We start from the raw sequence: 22,877 nt of genomic DNA on the forward strand, positions 1-22,877 counted from the left end.
TTTATTAGTTTGAACACATCTGTAAAAGAGACAATACTGTTTGTTACCAAATTGACTGTCTATAAATAAAGGTGTAATAGGGAGTAGAAAATTACTTTTATAAACGAGTTATTTATCTTATGCCACCTTGGCCTTGTAAAAGTCCATTTGATACATTTTTTTTCTGAACTTTTATTGGGACCCTCAAATCACTGAGTTCACAAGTGTCCAATTAAAATAAGAGCTAAAGTAAGAAGTTGTATCTTAAAAGGATTATAGAAAAAAAAAACTGGAGTAAAAATCTTCATAGCAAGTTTCTATCTTACAAAGGCTTCATATCTCATACCTCTAGAGAACTGACTCAAATCTTTAAGAATACAAAGCATTCCCCAATTGACAAATGGTCAAAGGCAATTCTCAGATAAAGACTATCTTTAGTCATATGAAAATGCTTCCATTCAAAGCAAAATTCAAATTAAAACAACTTTGAGGGACCACCTCATACCCATCAGACCAGCTAAAAGGAGAAAAAAGTAAAATGATAATGATGGGGATGATAAAAAAAATGGGGCAGTAATAAATTATTGATGGAGCTGTAGACTGATCCAACCATTCAGGAGAGCAGTCTGGAGCCATGGCTAAAGGACCATCAAACTATTGGCCCTTTGGTCCAATTATACTACTATGAAATCTATATCCTGAAGAGATTAAATATGGCAGTAGGGGGAGGAAACTCTGTACAGAAATATTTATAGCAAATCTTTGTGTGGCAGCAAAGAACTGGAACCTGAAGGGATGCCCATCATTTGAAGAGCAGCTGAACAAGTTGTAGGATATGATTGTGAGGGATATTATTGTGCCATAAGAAATGACAAACAAGAAAATCACCAAAAAACATGGAAATATATACAAAGTTGTTCAAAGTGAAGAGAGTGGAACTAGAAGGTTGGGAGCAGTAAAACAATACTGTATGATGATCAGCTATCAATGACTTCACTGTTATTAACAAGGCAAGGATCCAAGACAACTCCAATGGACTCATGACAAAAAATAATATCAATTGCCATAGAAAGAACAGAGTCTGAATACAGATGACCAATCTACACTTTATTTCCTCAATTGTTTTTTCTCTAATGTAAGCAATGAGTCTTGTTTTACAACATGATGAACAAAAATATTTATTATGTGATAATATATGTACAACTTATATCATACTACCCGCTTTCTGGAGGAGGGTGTGGGGTGAAAGGGAGGAAGAGAAAATGGATTGCAAAATGTCCCAAAATGAATACAAAAATTATATTGATATGTAATCTAGAAAAAATTTAAAAATTAAAGGATTATAGCAAATCAACAGGTTCGATACACAGTAGAAAGCAAATTGGATGTGGTTTCTGAAAATGAGGAATGAAATTTCTGCTCTGCTATAAGCTACTAGTATAAATTTGGGCTCCTTATTTTCTGTCATTCATTTTCCTTGTCAAAATAATAAAGAAATATACCACCTTAACTCTAGAGATATTTTCATCTTCAATTTGAGGTTAAAATGAAAAAAAAAATACATTTGAAAGACCAAGGGCCAGCCTTGGAGTTAGACCTTCAAAGCCTTCCTCTGAAACATACTTACTTTGGCATCCTAAATGAGTTATTGGACTCCTCAATTATCCAGAGATTTTTCTAAGACTTAAATTAAATACAAGTTCTAAATTTCAATTATGTAGAGGTTTTGTACACTAGATGTTTCCTTCACAGAAGAAAAAAACTGGCTTGATTCCCCAACTGAAATCATTACCAAAAAAGAAAAAAAAAGTGGAGGTCAGAAGGGCTTAGAAAATGTCCATCTCTGACCCAGAACAGAGGAGTCAGGATCCTCAACTCAGAATAAATAAACCAGAGGAATCAGCATTCTGATTCAGACCAGAAAGGTCAGGTCTAATTAAGGTAGATCTCTGACTCAGAATGAATAAAGCAGAGGAGTTGGTGTCTATAAATTGAGACTTTAATTGAGCAGGACCATGACATGGCAAGAACTGTCATACCAGAGTGCCAAATACCCATTATTAGGTGGAGGGCTTTTAAAGCAAAAATCACAAAAGGGAGGGGGAGAGGGGAACATCTGAAGCATGAGCAGGGTGAATGACATCCCAGGATTAAGTGCAAAATGATTGGTTACAGAGTTGAGGCTCAGGGACCAAAAGGATTGGTTAGAAGTTTGGTAATTGGGTGCTAGTAACAAATCCCTATTTCCCATAGGATTTAAGAAAATATCATTTTTGGAGTTCAGGTTCAAGAGAATGTCCTTTATTGGATAACAAACCAAATATCCTTGAAGGATAGTTTGGAAGCTAAAGATAATAGACCCAACAACTCCAATTCATTCTCAGGCAGTCCTCCAAGGCCACACAAATTATTAGCAGAAGAGTCAGATTTCTAAACTTAACCTATTACAGACCAGCTGAATTTTGAACTAAGTTCAGAAATAATCATGACATCAGCAATTATAGGAAGCAGGCAAGAACAAAACTTGCCTTCTAATCTCAGGCCTGTGATTGATCAATTTAAAACTTCTTCTAAAAATAGTTCTGCTAAAAGAGTAGCAGAATTAAATTTATTTTCACAAAAGGACATTTTAAAAAAAAGTTATTCAACTATATTCATTGAAATTCTAGTCTTCTAGTCTTTCTTCAAAGCATAAATGCTGTTTTTATTTCTAGAAACTAGATGACTTTCAATAGTATTAGTCTTTGAAATCACAAATTGGTAGATTTTTGGACAGCTCACAAATTTACTGACAAATTTTTATTATATAATATAATAATTATACTATATTATGTATACATAATGTGTATATATACATAATATAATGATTATAGTGTTTCTAAGTTATTACTTGTGATTATTGTTATACATAATATAATTAATTATTATAGTATTTCTAAGTTATTAATTGTATAACAGGGAGTCTAGGTGATATATAAACTAAGAGGCAAGGTATAGATAAAATATGACAAATATCTGATATTTAACAAGTCCATAGGACATATAAATCTCTTTCTCTCTATCTACCTATGAATCAAATTTTCAGGGATGTTCTGTTTGGCAAACTGGTTGCATCCATCACTTGATTTTAGCTTTAAAGATTGAGATATTTCATTTAGTTTTTTTTTTTTTAATTTCCAGTGAGTGAAAAGTAGATTTTGTAGTTCTATGGCATTTGCTGACTAAGAATGTGACATTTTCATGAGATCAGATAAGAAACCTGGATCCTCATCCAAGCTCTGCCACTAACTCCTTTTGTGACCTTAGACAATGTACTTCCCATTTTGGGGTTTCTGTTTCATTATATTTTTAATGATGGGTTTGGACTAGTTTGTCCCTAAGGTCTCTTCTAGCTCTCACATTCCATGAGCTCCGATCTATAATTACTGCCCTCTATTGCATAACCGTCTATCATTTTGCGATAAAATGACAACTTGTATCTCCCTAATAGATTTCCATTTGATCAGAAATAAACAAACCTGAATGTGGAATGACCTCCGAATTCAGAAAGACATTCAAGGGAAGGGTGCACTGAAACACCAGGAACAGTCAGAATGGTCTACTGAAATAGCCAATTACTAAAGCTTAGGGGGCTGTAGATGCATGGACGGCACTGCAGGCATGGATAGTGTCTCCCAAGGTCTTTCCTGCCCCAACCATTCCAGGCTCCAGCAGGCAAGTGGATGCCCTGGATCAATGGTGGGAAAGTGAGTATCTGGAGGCTCTGGTTTCCATAATGTTTCTAGACAGAAGGTCTCCTGTGGCTGCTGTCACTTGGGGATGGGGGAGAGGTGGGGAAGGGAGTCAGGACACATGGGTCAAAATGAAGGGGAGGGGGCTCAAAGTTTAACCAGGAGGGTCAAATTATAACTATGCCAAATCAGCAAACTTGGGAGTTTCAGTAAGTGGCTCTGAGAACACTAGGAATGAGGGGATTTGCTCAAGTCCCCCATGCCCCCATTCCCTGCTTTGGGCAATGAGAGACCAGATTGGGAGAATGGGACCATATACTCCTATGACTAAAGATGGAACCAGTACATACACTAATTTGGGAATCACCAATAGATAACTGTCATCAGTTTACATGGCAATGGAAGGTTTTGGGTTTGGGGTTTTTTTGGGGGGGTTTTTGGTTGTTGAGGTTTTTATTTTTTTTTGTTTGTTTTTAGAGTTTTATGACTTTTCAGGTACAGCGAAATCTTAGTTCAATCTAAGAACCTTTAATTCGAACTGAGAATCAGTAGGTTAAATGATTTGCTGAAGGTCATAGAGCCAGTTTGTGGTGGAGCTGAGATTAGGAATTCTCTCTCTATTCACCCACTCTTGATACTACATTATAGGTCTTGTGGAATGCTCTCTCATCTCACCCTCTCAAAGAGACAATTCTAATATGTCTTGCTCAGAATTTCAGGAAGGACAGTTCATAATTGAAGTATACGTATATTTATAAAGAATGTAAGTAGCTGAGCGCAGTGGGTAGAATCCTGAAATCAGAATCAGATTACCTGGGTAGGAATCCTCGTAGGAATCCTCAATCTGTTGCCTGACTATCTGCAAGACTTTGGGTAAATTAATTCTCACTTGTTCCCCCAGTTAACTAATTACTGTAATAAGGAAGCCGGTGAGCTAAACTCCTGATGGTCCTGCCTGTGTATTTATGGTGTAAGGATCCACAAATGTACACACATGAGAAATATTCCAACTGAATGGAATAACTTAAGATTTTTTTTCTTTGATTAGAATGGGTGCTCTACTATAAGGACTCATAAGAAACTGTCTATCCTCTACTCATGGTTTCATCAAATATAGACTTAGATGCTAGTATATCTAAGACACAATGGATAGAATGTTCGACTTGGAATCAAGATGACTTCCATTAAAAAACTGCCTTAGACCCTTACTATCTGTATGACTCTAAACATAGCACCTAACTTTTCTCTCAGTCCTGATTTCCTCATCTCTAAAATGTGAACAGCAGTAGTACTTACTGTATGGTGTTAGAGTTAGTATCATATGAAATAATATATCCATATCTACATGTATATAAATCAATTTACAAACCTCAGAGTGCTATATATATTTTAAAAATTATTATGATTTTGGCTAAGGACCAAAATCCACAGAACCTCAGTTTCTCTAGCTTAAAGTTGAGAGACCTTTGCTCAATTGGAAAAATAAATCAAGCTAATATTTCCCAGAAGTCTATGTGTCTTACTGTAAAGAGAAGACATTAATCAGCAGCAAGTATTCTGAAGGGTACCATGTTTAACAGGTGGTTTTACCAATGCTGATGGTTGGAATAGAGTCAGGAAGAAAGGGAATTCCTGCTGAGTCTAAATAGAGTTGAGAGAGGGAAGATTCACTATATAGATCATTATTGGAATGGGTTTCCTAAATCTAGACATTTCCAGAGAATCACCAGAGTCTTAAATCTGAGGTGAGAGATTTCCCAAAACTTTATCCTACCCATCCAGTAGTTCTCACTACCTGAGTATTATGATGGTCAGATGGCACTGGACTGTAACCTTTGTCTATGGAACCATTAATTCTAAAGGTTTCATGTCTCTCTCCCATTGAGCTGGAGAATATTACTTGAGGGGTGGGGTGAAAATTAGATAGCAGGCTCCCTGACCTCATTTAAGTGGATTATAATTATTTTTGCATGGAAGGTAAACAAGATTCTCTTTTGTTATTCACATCGTTTTATGTCTTAATTAGATGAATTTCCTATGGGATTAGTGACACTTATACCACTTACACGGTCTGGTAATACTGTTTGTAATAGTGGAGGCAAAGGCCAAGATTTACCTAATTGATTACATGCAAAAGCCACCTGGAACCTTGGGAAAAAATAGCAAAATGCTCGAGAATCAGGAGCTTCCTAGTTTTTTAAAGCCTCAGTAACTGCATTGTCCTCACTGGTTTCAAGGCTATTCCCCCCAACCCCCATATTTGTTCAAACTAAGACTATCTACTCTAGCAATATAGGGATCTGCTGAATATTTTTGTTTTTTAGAGGTCTGGGATATAGTGTATTGATCTCTTCAGAAGTAAATTGCTTATATTGGTGGCAATAAAATAAAGTGGTTAAACTGCTTATACTCTAGAGCTCTGGAATTCTATTTTATTCCTCCTGTAACATTTACATCATAAGTACATAGCAAAGTTTTTCCATGGCAAACTTTTGTCCCTTGCCACATATTTCATGTAACTATCATTCGTTGAGGGTCAGACTGCCAATGTTTGGTTTGTTTTTTTCATCCTGAAATGATGTTTTATACTGTGATAAAGTCACTTTAATGAGATTTTCCTGTTTGGAATGATACTATGCCATTGGACATACTGAAATGAAATTGTAAATGTACCATTATACATAACATGCCTCTTGGTTGGGTTGAATAGTTCCATTGTAGAAGCTCTTCTCTTACAAGTACAGCCCATCATTGAGGTCCAGTGAACAAATACCTATAGTATATCCTTCATTTGTATGCATTTTAGAATTGTCAACTTTACATCTTTCAACAAACCAAGAGTTTCATATAAAAAGAAAATTAAGAAAGTGATTTTATTAGAAACTGATCTGTTATCTATATTTAGGGTGGTGTGGTTAGACTTAGAGTGATATCGTAAGTAAATTGGAGGATCATGAAGGAATTTAACTGTCAGATCTATGAATAAGGGAAGACTTTATGTCTTCCTTCCCAAAAAAGAGGTGCGAAATAAAATGGATAATTTTGTTTACATGAAATGTAAAAGGGATTTACACACATAAAAAGGATGAAGCCAAAATTAGAAGAATAGGAGAAAGGGAGAGGGGTTACAGCAGATTTTCTGATAAAGACCTAATTCATCAAACATATAGGGAACTGAATGAAATGGTTAAAAATAAGAGACATTTCCCAGTTGATAAATGGTCAAGGATGTGATAGTCCATTTTTAGAAGAAGAAATTGAGGCTATCAGCATTAATATAAAAATGATCTAAATTACTATTAATTAGATAAATGCAAATTAAAACAACTCTGAGGTACCATATCACACCTAATAAATTGACTATCATGACAGGAAAGGAAAATGATTAATGCTGGATATGGAAAAATAGGGACACTAATGTGCTGTTGATGTTGTGAAATGACCCAACCATTCGGGAGAATTTGTAACTACACTCAAAGGACTATAAAATTGTGCATACTGTTTGTCCCAGCAATATGTCTACTAGGTCTATATCCTGAAGACATCAAATAAAATGGGGAAAAAGGACTCATATTAACAAAATTATTTGTAGTTCTTTTGGTGGTGGCAAAAATTGTAAATAAAGGGGATGCTGATAAATTGGGAAATGATTAAACAAGTTGTATTATTTGATGGTGATGGAATACTATTGTGCTATAAGAAAGGATGGGAAGAATAATATTAAGCAAAACCTGGGAAGGCTTCTATGAATTGATGAATAGTAAAATAAGAAGAATCAGGAGAAAAGTGTATACATTAACAACTGTATTTGTTGAATGTATGATCAATTGTGAAAGACTTAGTAGGTACTGACATAAAGAAACCAAGACAACTCCAAAGGATCCATCATGAAAAATGCTATCTACCTCCAGAGAAAGAGCTAAAGTTCAGTGCAGATTGATGCATATTTTTATCTTATTTTTTTTTAGCATGACTAATTGAGAAATTTGTTTTGCACAATTTCACTTGTATAATTTATATTTTGCTTGCCTTCTCAATGAGTAGGAGGAAAATGGAGAAGAAAGAGAATTTGGACACAAAATTTTTAAAATGTACATTAAAAGCATTATTTGGTCTATATCAGTAAAAGTAGAAAAGACCTACTTGTACAAAAATATTAATAGTTAACTCTTTTTGTGGTGGCAAATAATTAAAAATTGAAGGGATGTCCATCAATTGGGGAATGGCCAAACAAATTGTGGTACATGTGGGTGATGGAATACTATTGTGCTATATGAAATGATGAGCAAGATAATTTCAGAAAAAACTGGAATGATCTGCAGAAACTGATACAGAGTTAAATAAGCAGAACGATGAGGACATTGTACATAGTAACAGCAATATTGGTTGATGATTTTCTGTGAAAACTTGGCTACTCTCAGCAATGCAATGATATGGGACAATCCTGAAAGACTTATTAATGGAATGCTGTCCCACCTCCAGAGAAAGAACTGTTGGAGTACACATAAGTGTATTTAAGGTTTTAGTTTGAGGTTTTGGTTATGAGAAGTTTGCAGTTACAACAATGTTCAATATGGAATTGGTTTTGCATGAAAAAATAAAATATTTTTAAATGAATATTTAAATTAATGATTAAATTAACATTTATTCTCAACACTGCCTTGTTTATCTATGATTATCTTGTTTATCTGTTCTTGATTTTCTATTCTTTTCTGTTTATTTTAAGGGATTTTTATTTTTTGCTTTCTCTTCCTTTTTAAGTAAAGTAAAATTTTCCTTTTCTCTTTCTAGCCCTGCCCCATAATGATGAATATATAAATAGTGAATGGAAAAAATATCCAACTATTTTTATGTATGTAAATATATTTCAATGTTAGAAGAGGTAACAAATATGATCCATCAACAGTCTTTTGGAATCATCATAATAATATTCAACATTTACATAGTTCCATAAAATTTTCAAAGGGCTTTCCAAGTGATATTTTTGGATAGTTCTGTGAGTTAATTTCTCTTTTCATTTGCCATTCTGAAGATAAAGAAAAGAAAAGGAGACTGAAGGAAGTGATTGAAGTTTCCAGTGTTCAAGCTTTGATTCTCACTTTTTGAATATCCCAGTTTCCTTATTTTACATGATAGTAGTCATAATCAAATGTCTCCTGCTTCTTAGTTTACTCAGCACCTGATCATCCCAGTTCCTCAAGATTGCTCTGAATCTGTCCATGTTGTTATTTCTTTTGTCAGAGTAATAATCCATTCTATGTAACAGTAGGCTTTAAGAATAGAAATATCCCCTGGAATGATTTTGCAAATGATTCAAGGTGAACTTGCTGGAGGGAACTTGACCAAATCCCAGGGGATGTCTATAAGTTATCATGCTAAATAAATAGTTTCATTCCATAAATTGGAGCTAGGGTGACTTTCCAGAATACTCCTGAGGAGGAAGAGCTTAGCACAAGGGGAATTAGGCCAAAGAGGAGAGGCTTTAGATTTGACTGATGCCAATCCTTTTCCTTCCCTTATTTATTGACTGAAAGAAGACCTAGAGATTTAAAAAAAAAACCTTGAATTTTCTTCTTCCCTCTATACCCACTCCCACTTTTTTAGAAGAAATAGAATATTTATTATATAAAGGAAGTTATGAAATGTATATTTCCACATTAACCATACTGAAAAAAAGCAAGAAAAACAAAAAGAAATTGCATCAGTTTGTACTCAAGAGTTCTTTAGTTCTCTCATTGAAATGAATATTAGTGTTCATCATGAGTTCTTTAGAATAATCTCGTATCATTCCCTTTATCATACTACCTAAAGCTTTCATAGTTGTTCAATCTAACAGTATCCTATTACTCTGTACAATGTTCTTCTGGATCCTTTATCTTGAATTTTGCATCACTTCAAAGAAGTCTTCCCTGATATTCTGAAACCATCCCATTCATCATTTTTATAGCACAGTAGCATTCTATTTCATTGATATACCATAACTTGTTTTTCCATTCCTGTTCATAAGTATCCCTTCAGTTTCTAAGACTTTGCCAAAATGAGATCCTCTAAATATTTTTGTGTATATCTTTTACCTTTTTCTTTCATCTTCTTTTGGTATAGATCTAATAGTGTTATTGCTGAGTCAAAAGGTATGTAAAAGATAATAGCTTTTTAGGTATACTTCAAATTTTTTCTCCAGAATGTTTGGACCAGTTCCCAGTTCCATCAACTGTGCTGTGCATGAGTATACCTAATTTCCCAAATCCCCTCTAGCATTTGTCATTTCCCTTCTCTATCCTGTTAGCCAAACAGATGATTGTAAGTTAGTTGGTAGGTCAGAAATGTCTTAATTTACATTTCTTTAATTTGTGATTTAGAGTATTTTTTACATATATCCATTTATAGCTTTGATTTTTTTCCTCTGAGAATTTCCTACTCATAAACAATAACCATTAATCAACTAAAGAATAGGTCCTAATATATTTATTATATATGACTTAGTTCCCTTGTAAAAGTGAATTATTTATTCTCTTTGTCTACTTTGAATTAACACTTTTTCAACTCTTTCTTAGTACCCCTATTAGTACCTAGCTAACCATTAAGTAAAGAGAGCTCCACCCTGTTAACCTAATCAGTCAGAAATGTGTGAATCCCATGATAAAAAAGGTTTACACATTCAGAGGCCTAAAATAGAAATTAACACCTTCAGAGGAGAGAAGTGGGATTCCCCTTGGGCAGTGCTGAACAATTTGGAAGCTGTGATTGGCCCCTGTAAAGAGGGGAGGGGACAAGAAGCCATATAAAAAGCCCTGAATTTCTGGGGCTGGGGAGTTTGACTTCAAGAAGTAAGTCAGTTTCAAGAAGAAAATTGGCCTCAGGAGTCACCTTCAGCTCCAGGCATTGACTTGATCTGCCTCTTGGAGGGAACTTGAGTGAGTGGAGAGCGGACTTTCTCTTCCTATCTTCTGGAGAGTGTTTAATTCTGGTTGAAGGTCAACAAGTCCCGGCTGAGTTGAGCACCAGAGGAAGGTGCTATGTCATAGGCTAATGTCTTCTCTACCCTTTTGTATTTCTCTACTTTCACTCTTTCCACCTCTTTTGTAAATAAAAACTATTAAAGTCATTTCAATTTTGAGCAATAATACGTTGAATCAGCAATCACCATTATTATTTATAATTTTCATATATTTAGTCAAACCATTAATTTTTAATCCCTACAACCTATATATTTGGATTTGAGAGAGGGGTCTTCCTTGGACTAACTGAGGCAGCCTGGTGTGATTAGAGATCTTGATTTGAAGTTAGGATTCAAATTTTGTCTCAGACACTTACTAGGAATGTATTACTTACACAAGCCCTACTTATGAATATGTGGAAACTAAGTCTGAAGGGATTAGACTGGATCAGAGGTTCTAATGCTTGTGACCATCACTACCTCCTTGTCACCAAGGAGAATGTAAAACATTTCTGGTAACTGTGAACTTGGATTGGAAAGTAGATATTAGATAATTATTTTCATTAATTTTTATCTGAAATTAGTTTCCACATATGCAAAATGATGGAATTGAACTTAATGATTTCAAGAGTCTCTTCTAGCTCTACACCTATGGTCCTATGGACCTCTGAAGACCTTTTCTTCCCTGATATTCTGTGTCCATAAAATGTGGGTGATCTAAGGAGATATATCAGAATCCATTTCATAATCAAGGAGGAGAGGTAGGAGAGAAGGAGGAGAGGGTAGAATGAAAAAATTGTGAAGATTAAATTAAGCCCCCTGCCCATTTTTTAGATTTAATCGCCAAAAGGGTAAATATCCTACTTAATCTTTAAGTGGGGGAGGTCTGTGACCCATGTGTGTGATAGCGGGTGATGAATCAGAATCAAACTGAGTATCCCCTGGGCAGTCCTAAGCAAAGCTTTAGCTGTAATTGGTAGATGTAAAAGGGGAGGAAGGCACAGGAAGTGACACAAAAGAAGTGTCTTTAAAAAGGAGTTACAACTTCCTATGAGGACTTCTTCATTCTTCAGACTTGGAGAGTTCTTCAATTTTTGGAGCTGAGCCTGATGAAGAATGTGTGGACTGGACCTGACACCTTAGACTTGGTGAGACTGTCCTTGAACCTCTCCCTTTAGACTGACACATGATGAGTGAATAAGCTGACTCCTTTCCTGGATTTTCTGAAGAGACTAGCCTCAGGTGAGACCTATCCTCTTGAGAGAGGCTGCCAGCATCCCCATGCCCTTAGCTACAAGAGCCGAGGCCTCTCTAGCTAAGGACTTGACTCCTCTGCTTGTTTTTGAGCCAGGGGTCAGAGCAAAATACTTAGTGCTTAGGCTGGATATCTTACTCTATCTTCTCTCTCAATTTCTTACTTTCATTCTTTCTATATTTTGTAAATAAATTGTAAATAAATCTCTTTGGAGTTTCTTAAAACATTTCTGGAGACCCTGCTTTTGAATAATCCAGTCCAACCTTTTATGAAAATCCCTTTTCTTCCCCTTACAGTATAATACACAGTTTTGACAGAGACCATTGTGAGATATGAGGCTATGGAAGGACCCTTCCTTCAGAAAGTCTTCTATCCTGACTGTAGAGCATAGCCTCAAAAATAACAAAATGACAGATAATTTACACTTATTTAAATATTTTAACTAATTTACCATCCTTGTTGTAGTCTTCATGTTGGTTAAAAAATACAAATATATATATTTCAAAAGAAACTTGTTTATGTGATACCTGATAAATTGAAAAGACCCCTCTGCCTAGATGGAGAATTTCCTGAAGTTTAACACATTGAATCACTCACTGTCTGCTGAATTAAACTAAGTATACATTGATCTTTTGTTATTTGCCCAGCATTTGACATTTGCATTTCTATTGACAGGAGAAAGAAGCAAAAGTCCCTTGATAAGTATTTGAAATAAGAGAAATGTTGGCTCTGACACATACTGGACATTTAATATAAATGGTTATTGAATGAATGAATGGATACTAAATCAGAATGATGGTCCATCCTGACCTGCAGCTGGATGGCAATAAAGGAATTTAGCTTACTAATTTGTTAGAGATGAAAGGAGTCTTAGATGTCACCGAGGCAAAAGATTACATGAGTTTAGGTCTGGAATTGAGTGAAGCTTCTTCGTTTCCTGATCCATCAGGTCCAGGGATTCTTAACCATTTTTGTGCCTCACATACACAGACCCTATACCCATCCCTTTTCTCAGCCTTCATAGCAATCCAGAAAAACCTATTAGCCTTCTCTCAGATTAATGTTCTTGAATAATTGAAAGGTCTGCTCAATTTCAGAGAAAAATTAATGAAAATAATTATGTAATATCTACTTTCCAATCCAAGTTCACAGTTACCAGAAATGTTTTACATTCCTCTTAGGGACAAGAAGGTGGTGATGGTCACTAGCATTAGAACCTCTGATTCAGTCTAATCTCTTCGTTTCACAAAAGGGTACAACTGAATGTGCTTGTAAAGTCTTCCTTCCTTCCCTATCTTTCAGATAGTCTTTCTGATTCACCATGCATGGCTGTGTCATTTATGAATTTGCCCAAACACATTATGAATTCCATTATGTTGCTTTCCACTGTCTCCTGTTGGGGGACCTTTGCCATATGATTATTAATTTTTGTGCTAGGCTTTATGTCTTTGTGGCTTTCATTTCCATGCTTCAGAGCACGTTCCCTGTTGTGCAGTTTTGATGTCCATGCTTACATTATCCAAATCACAGAAACATGATACAAAGTGGGGATATAACCTACTCTGTGAGCTACAACCATAGCACAGCTCTCTCCCTCCCCAACCATGTAAGTCCTTGGCCTTGACTGTAGAAGGAAAGACCTCTTTCATTAATTGTAAAGCACTTTGTATCTTCTCTGCCTTTGCCTTTACTAGACAAAAGATCACTAAGTTGTGATTATTCCACTGTCATCATGCAGTCAGCCAGTCTCCTTCAATATTTTTGCATACCTTTCTCCTGTTTCAAGAAAAATAGCATTTGTTGTCTTTTTGTGAAAAGTTTCAATGGAAAACATAAAAAGAGTAAGCTCAGAAATGGGTAGGAACACCAATAAAAGTTTATGAAATTATTTTTATAATATCTAGTGTTTATTAAATGCTTTGAAGTTTGTACAATATTATATATATGTTTATATATATATATATATTTCATTTCATCTTTACAAAAGGTAGCATTATTTCATATGGTATTATTTTATAGATGAGGAAACTGAGGCATATGGAGGTGGTATCTTGCCTTGATTTATACAACTGGTAAGTATCTGAAGTGAGATTATTATTCAGATCTTCCAGAAGCTAAATCTAACACTTTACCTAGGAAAGAACCAACCTGACCACTCATTAGTCACATCTTTTGTTCATTATATTTGTTCCTATTTTTGTTCCTTATTCTTTACTTAACAATGTTCTAAAATTAATTACACTAAAATATTAAATGCAAAAATAACACCAAGAATAACAATATAGAAACTTAGGCTTGCGAAACACTACATATTTGTACATATGCATTTGTATGTGAATATATTTGTGTATATAATGTATATATACACATGTATTTATACACATGAAGATATATGAGCACATTTACATTGACTTTACTTACATGAAGACACAAGTATATATATGTGTGTATGTATGCATGCATATATGTATATACTGTTTCATGACTACGTCTATAATTCACTAATATTGCTCAGAGAAGCTGATCTTAGGAATCCATGCTCCATCATGGAGAATGTGTTTGCAAACTGGAATAATAAAAATTCCAAATGAGATAAATCATCTCATTCGAGATTTGTCATCTCATCTAAATATTTATTTACTCCTTCAACACAGTGTACAGCCCATCTACACCTTATTCCATGAAGTTCTTCTTTATTTACACCCACATATTTTCCATAGAAAATATGCTTTTCCCTCCCACGCCCTTCTTTGATGCCATTTCCCTCCTCTTTTCCTTTTTAGGGTATGTTGTAGGGGAATCTATAGCTATGAGTTGGATTAGATGGCCCCCGATCCCTGCCAACTCCGATCCTATTAATCTCTGATAATACTCACTTTTTTTATACCATCAATATTCTTGGGAAATGACATTCCTCAGAAAAGTCTGAAGGGTCTTGGCGCTGTTGGTCATTCTGTGTGAGTTGTCAATTGGATTAAGAGAATTCTGAAGGTAGAGTTATCACCCAAACTCCTTGAAGGAGAGATCAGAATTAATTGAGATTGTTTAATCAGATTATAGTTGCTCTCACCAAAAATAACAAGATCTAAACAGAGGCCAGAAGATTGATAATGGAAACTGAAACTCAGCCAGGGTCCTCAAAGGAAATTTTCCATTTGTAAGTAGGGGATATTAAAAGAAGACTGTTCTAGAAAAGGTGACAAGCAAATGAAAAGGGAAAAAAAGAAAAGAAGGAAATAATTCTTCATGGATTTAGATCTGGAACAAACTCTAGACATTATCTAGGACAAGTACCTCCCCTTTGCAAAACAAGAAATCAAGGACCAGTGAAGTTCACAGGTTTTCCTGAGACCAAAGAAATACCTAGTGATGAGAGTATTTGTAAGTTAATGGAGTACATTATCTGTCTTAAGCTTCATTGTTGCCTTGTGAGGAAAATCCTTTAGGGAGTTAGATTCTTATTTTTTGGATCAAGAAATTGAGGTTTAGCAGAAGTAAATGATTTGTCTAAGGTCACACAGCTAATGATAGAATTAGGATTTGAACATATTTCATTCCTGATGATCTCTGGGTCTCAAGGCCCAGAGATCTAGGTATATTGCACTGCTCCCAGGATCAATTTTTCTAACCAGACCATGAAAATTTTGCTAGAGGAAGTCAATGAAAAGGGCATCTAATGTATCGGGTAATTTTAAAATTCTCTGATAACTAAGAATATCATAATATTTGCTCTATAACAAAAATGAATAATATGGAAATAGATATCAAGTGGTAACATTTGTACAACCCAGTGGAATTGCTTGTTGGCTCCAGGAGGGGGGAAGGAAGAGGGGAGGGAAAGAAAACGAATCATGGAAATATGGGGAAATATTTTAAAGTAAAAATTAATTTCATAAGAATATTTTTTAAAATAATGTCATAATATTGAGAAAAAGACATGGGAGATGTTATTTTGTATTTCTGCCTGAAACCATATATCTTTGATTCAATGCCTAGAATTGTTTTGGGGATTTAGGATGAATTGATAAATTATGTGCATATGTGTAAGACAAGACAAACAGACTGACTGACAGAGGCAGAAGGACAGAAAGAAAAAATGAGAGAGAGAGAGAGAGAGAGAGAGAGAGAGAGAGAGAGAGAGAGAGAGAGAGAGAGAGAGAGAGAAACTGTGTCCATGGGGCTGACTGGGATGCTGATTGAGCTTGATTCACCTCCTCCTTCTCTTCCTTCTTTGTATACAGGAGATGTTTTAGGTTGAATATGAAGATGGACTTGAAAAGGCCTGATCACATACAGAGCAAGCCGCCTACAATTTTCAGTGGGCAAACAAGGATGAAAAACAATATCTATATCCAAAAATCTTGTACTCCTAATAGTCTAAGTATAACTAGTCAAGCTTCATACAATAAACCCAAAATGACATTGGAGGAAATGAATTTCTCACTATAAAAATGAGGAATAGCCAGCCTTCTAGTTTCTAGATGAAATTGAGAAGGAGAATAAATTTTCAAGCATCCTAGGTTGGCCACTTCCAGATTTCTTTAATGATTGAAAACATTATATATCCAGAATCCCAACGAGTCTCAGAGGTTGCTCAAAGGTCAAAAGATTGTGATATAACAGATAAAATTCTAGACTGTTCAAATCAGGAAGTATTGAGATGGACCACTGGATTTTATATATCTGTGTGAATATAAACCAATCTTTGTTTGATCATCTATAAAATGTCAATATATATTATATACATATATAGTCTATTTTTTTTCCCTTCACTGTCTGTCTTTTTCTGTCTGACTCTGTTTTAGTCTGTCTCTGTCTCTAGGTGTTTCTGTTTCTATCTCTTTTTGTGTTTCTGTCTGCCTCTGTCTCTGTCTCTTTTTCCATTTGTCTTCCTCTAATATATCTAGTTTACCATGCTAGGAATTCACATGCCAATCCATGCTAACTTGTCCTCAGTTCCATGTTGAGATGGCTGCTTCTTCTCTGAAAAAAAAAATACAAAAAACAAAACTGCAGGTAACTTTTCCTAATCCTTTATTGAAGCAAATATGTTCTCTGAGTTTTTGCATTCCCTGCTGTTAGAATAAATATAAATAAGTAAATTCACAATAGAAGAGGCTTGTTGTCCAGAAGAAAAGATGCTAGAAAAGTGAATATTTATGAAGTTATTCCAAAGCTCTATCATATAAACCTGAAACAATATTTCAAGACTATATACCTAATTAGAGATCCACTTATGGTGGCATATCTGAAATACAGTATTTCTTTTCTCTGTCTCTCTAGGTGTTTCTCTTTCTATTTCTGTGTCAGTCTTTATCTCTCTCTCTCTCTCTCTCTCTCTCTCTCTCTCTCTCTCTCTCTCTCTCTCTCTCTCTTTCTCTTCATCTTCCTATTGCTTCTCTCTCCACTGTCTCTCTGTTTTCTGTCTCACTGTTTATCTTCATGTCTCCATCTCATATTCTCAGAATAAAATTGTTTAGGTTCTAACTAACCACTTTGCTCATTGATCTTTCTTCATATTTCCTTCAATTCAGTTGATAGTCTCACTGCCTGGTCTTTCTGTTAATGACAATAACTACAGTAAAGAATGATGGATATTGATGAAAAATTTGATTTGCCAAGCAAAGCTGTCACTGGTATTTGAATTTCATGGAGGTCACCCCCCAGCAAGGCTAGAAAGATGATTAGGTGAATGTGGATGCTTCTTTCATTTTTGGGAAGATTTAATTTTGATTCTTCCTATTCCCTTTCTTGGGTTGCTGCTGCTTGTATTCACCTTCAATGTCCTTCACTGACCTGTGTTTTCTCGAATGCTATTTTGTTCCTTCACCTTTCCTTCTCTGTTCTTACACAATTTGGAATCAGTGTCTAAAATGTACCCTGCTTCTTCTTATTCAACAATTCAACAAGACTTATTTGGCACTTACAAATTCCCAGAAGAGTTACCAATGACAATATACTTTGTTATTGTTTTTCAGTTATTTTATTTATGTCTGACACTTTGTGAACCCATTTAGCAGTTTCTTGTCCAAGATACTGTACTGGTTTACCATTTCCTTCTCTAGCTCATTTTACAGATGAGTGCTTTGAGGCAGAGGTAAATGACTTGTCCACATTCACACAGATATGGAGTATTTGAGGCCAGATTTGAACTCAAGGAGAGGAGTCTTCCTGACTCCAGTCCTGGACCTCTATCCACTGTCCCATCTAGCTTCTCTAATGACAATATACATATACATATGAGTAAAGAGTCATACATCCAGGAAAGGAAACAAAGCCCCTGTTTTAAGGAGGAAGGATAACAGAACAGCCCCATGTTCACTAGCATCCATATCTCAACAAATCTAATAATGAAAAGCAGTCATGGAAGTAGATCAATAGACAGATGGTTAAAAAAGGACATGGATAAAACATACACAAAGGTATAATCATTAGGTTCCAAACTATACCAGTAGAGGGAAGACATACTACCATGAGATCCCAGATCCCTTTTTGGAAATAGCCTCTACCAAGGTTCTAGGATTCAAAGCTAAAATCAGATACAACCCTTCCTCACTGCCTTTAGGGAACTTGAAGGATAATAACAGTGGTGAAACATGGCAACCAATGACTGTAATGTGAACTAGAATAGTCTAAACCCAATAGAAAGCCACAAAGGATGGGTTGGGAGAAGATATAAGAAGGAAGATTGTCATCAAAATGTCTTTTAGCTCTAAAGCTAGTCTCTTGTGAGTCTAAGACCATTTCAAACACAGGGGAATAGTATTGATTTGATAGAGGAAATGGAAGATGAATTGGGATTTAGATACTAATCAATAAAAATATACATTAAATATCTACTATGTTGAAATAAATGATGAAACCATAAATAAATCAGAGAGCATGGAATAGTTTACCTGTCAGATATATGGATAAGAAAAGAATTTGTGTCCAAACAAAATATAAAGAACATGTCAAGATATGAAATATGCTACTTTGACATCATTAAATTAAGAATTTTTTTGCACGAACAAAACCAAAGCCACCAAGATAGTAAAACAAGAAACGAGGGGAAAATGTATCAAATGTTTCTGACAAAGGCTTCATTTTTCCAATCTATAGAGAATTGAGTCAATTTTATAAGCGTTCTTCAACTGACAAATGGTCAAAGAATATGAACAGGCAATTTTTGTATGATGAAATTAAGATGTGTCTTTAGTCATATCAACAAATGATTCAAATCACTATTAATTTGAAAAATGAAATTGAAAACAACTTAGAGGTACCACCTCAAGCTGATCAGACTAGCTAATAGGGCAAAAAGGATGATAAAATTGGAGGGGATGTGGAAAAAGTGAGATGCTAATGCTCTGTTGGTAGAACTGTGAACTGAAGCAATCATTCTGGAGAAAAATCTGGAAGCAAGGACAAAGCCCATAATACTCCATACCCTTTGACCCAGCAATATTATTACTAGGTCTGTATCCCAAAGAGATCAAAGACAAAAAGAAAGGACCTACTGCTACAAACACAATAATAGCAGTTCTTTTTGTGGTAGTCAAGAACTGGAAACTGGAGGAATATCCATCAATTGGGGAATAGCTGGACAAGTTGTGGTATAATACTTTTATACCCTAAGAAATGACGCAGAAGACAATCCCAAATTTAAAAGTAAAACAAAAACTTGGAAAATCTTAAGTGAGTAGAACCAGGAGAACACTGTACACAGAAACAGCAATAAAATCCTATGATCAGTTGTGAAATACTTTACTATTATCAGCAATGCAAGGATTCAAGACAATTCCAGGGAACTCATGACAATAAAGACTATCTACTGCTATAGAAGGAACTGATGGAGTCTGAGTATAGATAGAATCATACCATTCTTCACTTTATTTACTTCATGAATTTTTCTCTACTAGAAATGATGTCTTCTTACACAATGTGTTTAACTTAGAAATACATATTTTATGATAATACCCATAAAATGTATACCATATTGCCTGCCATCTTGGAGACGTGGGAAAAATGGGAGTTAGTGAAAGAACATGGAATGGAAAATATCAGGAAAATGATTATTGAGCATCGTACCAACATGTAATCTGGAAAAAGAATTAGAAATTTTAAGACTAATATATTTTAGGCATTGTCTAGAGGACTGAGGATAGAAAAATGAGAACAAAGACCATCCCTTCCCTTAATGGGTTTACATTCTACTATAGAAGATATAAAATTATTTAAGTGTGAATAAGGGATCATTGGTGACTGAGGTGGGTCAGGAGAAGACACTGATGTTCCTTGAGTCAAAATTGAATGGCCGTTGGGGATATAAGACAAAAGTGAAGATGGAGAGAAGAGGAGGTTTTCACCAGACTAAGATATGGAGAAGTGGAGATGGCTTGGACATCTAAGTGATGATCTAAAAGTTTGGCAGATAAAAGGATTAAGGAAGGGAAATGTAAGGCAGACCCTGTCGATGGAGAAGGAAGGAAGGATAAGACATAGAAGATATGACATAGAAGGTAGGCTTAAGACATATTTTGCAGACTAAGGAGGTTATACAAAACTTGGTAAAGAATGAGAAACAGTAAAGGTCTCCCAACAAGAGAAAAATGGAAGTAGAATGCTGAATTGCAAAGATTATGTAGGTAACAACCAATACATTGGACATCAGAGATTTGAGAAGAACAGAACCCCATTAATGATATTCTTTCGACTTGTGTGATCTTGGACTTTGGCTTCTTCATTCATTAAGTCAGGGATTTGGACTAGACTGCCTCTGATGGCCCCTTGGAGCTCAATCTTGATGATTTTATGATCCCTCTTAGAACTAGGGACAGGAATTTCCTTCTTGTCTCACCCAGAACTTACACCTTCATCTCTCCAAAAGCCTGGTTTTCATTAATGGATATCTCCCATCATTGTTTTCTGCACATGCTTTATTCAAAGGGTTCAATTTATAGGCACCCTCCTAAGTTGCAACTTACTTGCACTGTATTTAAACACTGTAATGGGATGTGGAATGTATCTGCAGCCTGTGCTCATTTATACTGCTTTGACACTAATTACATTTTCTGTGTCAACAAATCTGCATGAGGCACAGAGCTGCTCCTTTGAGCTGTCTTTCATGGAGGTTAAATATAATATGATGCAATTCAAATGGGGCATCGTCATCTGTAAGCAAATACAATGTGGCAAACACACCACCTAGGGCCATTTTTCATTTGTGACCCAAGCCTCCCAACCCACTCTGCAGTCAATGCCACTTCTGATTACTGTTTGTAGAAGTGGAAAACACAAGGCAGACATGCTCACTACTAGGGATCTACCAGGAAAGGAAGCTTCACAATTGTGCTCATAATTCTTTTGCTGTGTCACTGGCTTCTTTTTCTGTTTTGATTCTAATCCCATTTACTGACACTCTCATCCTTTTTTTAGACACAGTTAACCATGATAGAATAGAGCAAAGTGATCAGAACTTGCCAAAACTGAGTAAACAGACTGGATCATTAAAAAAAAAAACAAACAAAAAATAACAACAGAAAATGGCATCTTAGAGGCCAAACTCCTTTTGATACAGATGAGAAAACTGAGTTTCAGGGAAGGGTTAAGTGACTGATTTCTTAATGTCATCCATGGCAGATGTGGCATTAGATTGAATGTTAGAGGTCAACCAATCTAATCCCCTAATTTTACAGAGGAGGAAACTGAGGCTGGTTGCATGAATTACCAAAGACCATAAATGTGAGAAACACCATTTAGGTGCCTAGTATACTTTACTCTTTCCACAATGTTTCAGCATGTCTCTCTAATATTGTTTTTCTCTGCCTCTCAAAATGTGGAACAGTATAAAAGCAGGCTGAAGTAATAATAATATTAATAAATATATATACATATGTTAGATCAACTATTGGTCTTTAATCATGATATGTAAGGGGGGTTTGGAATACTGAGGTTACTTGACCTATTCATGGATATAGGTCAAAAGCATGTCTCAGAACCATGTCTTCTTGGTTACTGTGTTGGTCATATATTCATTAAGGGTGACTTCCTAATGCAAAAGTAATAAACAATTGTAAATCTATAAAATTTTATAAATATAAATTTAAAATTACATGCATGTAATGTATATTTATTTGGACATATACATATATTTATATAAATAATATATTTATATATATTACATTATTATATGTATATATATATTTAGAATAGGTAGAGCAGGACATCTCAATGAAAGCCTTTGAGTCAGGAAGACCCAGATTCAAATCTGTCTCTGACACTTGCTATCTGACTTTATAAATCACTTTGCTAAACCCCTCTCGGATTTGTTCATGGGCAAGAATGGAGACAGTTTTCTCATTAGGTTTATCCTATATTAATTAAATTACAATACCAGACCATAAAAATATAATTGTTCATGTCCAATTATTTATATTGCAAATGTATGATTCACTCTTAAATATTATACTTACTCCCTTATCATATTTGATCTTTGCAGCAATCCCCTCACTTAGGCACTATAGGAATTATTATTTCTACTTTAAAGGCAAGAAAATGGTGGCTCATAGGACTAACGTGATCCTGCTCTGGTCATACAGCCTATTAGTATCCCAGGTGGAATTGGACTCAGGTCTTACTGACTCATACTATTCTCTAATGATATTGATGTTTCAAATATTCCATGTACATATTAAAGAAACTTAATACATTTCCACATAAACACAAACCATTTCTTGGAACTGCATTTTAATGCAGTCATCCTTTATAGATATTCACTGCTTTGTCCCACAATAGAATTATCTTGTAACTGAATTTACGTGTATGCCATATGTGTAAAAATAGTATATTGTGGTAACATCATTTTTATGTCCTTGACTGAGACTTTGAAAAAATCCAATTGATGCTATTAATCATTGAAAGGGAGAATAGCATAGCATGGCTTTAAAAACTTAAGGAAATAACTTCCTAAATTCTGTATTTCACAGAAATGTGT

The 22,877-nt window shown here is 35.1% G+C and overlaps 1 long non-coding RNA gene across 2 annotated transcripts in view; it reads right to left on the reverse strand.

Moving 5' to 3' along the window:
- Positions 1-2,943: 2,943 nt before the first annotated feature.
- The window catches only part of LOC130455910 (uncharacterized), a 43,403-nt gene continuing 23,469 nt past the window's right edge, over positions 2,944-22,877 (reverse strand). The window contains exons 2-4 of one of the 2 annotated variants that reach the window (XR_008914183.1): positions 16,815-16,885; positions 14,779-14,914; positions 2,944-13,678 (exon numbers count right to left, since the gene is read on the reverse strand). This is a non-coding gene — a long non-coding RNA (uncharacterized LOC130455910). The remainder of the gene's footprint in view (positions 13,679-14,778; positions 14,915-16,814; positions 16,886-22,877) is intronic. The other variant, XR_008914184.1, reaches the window with a different exon arrangement.

This window comes from Monodelphis domestica, chromosome 8 (assembly GCF_027887165.1).
Source record: "Monodelphis domestica isolate mMonDom1 chromosome 8, mMonDom1.pri, whole genome shotgun sequence".
Taxonomy (NCBI): Eukaryota; Metazoa; Chordata; class Mammalia; order Didelphimorphia; family Didelphidae; genus Monodelphis; species Monodelphis domestica.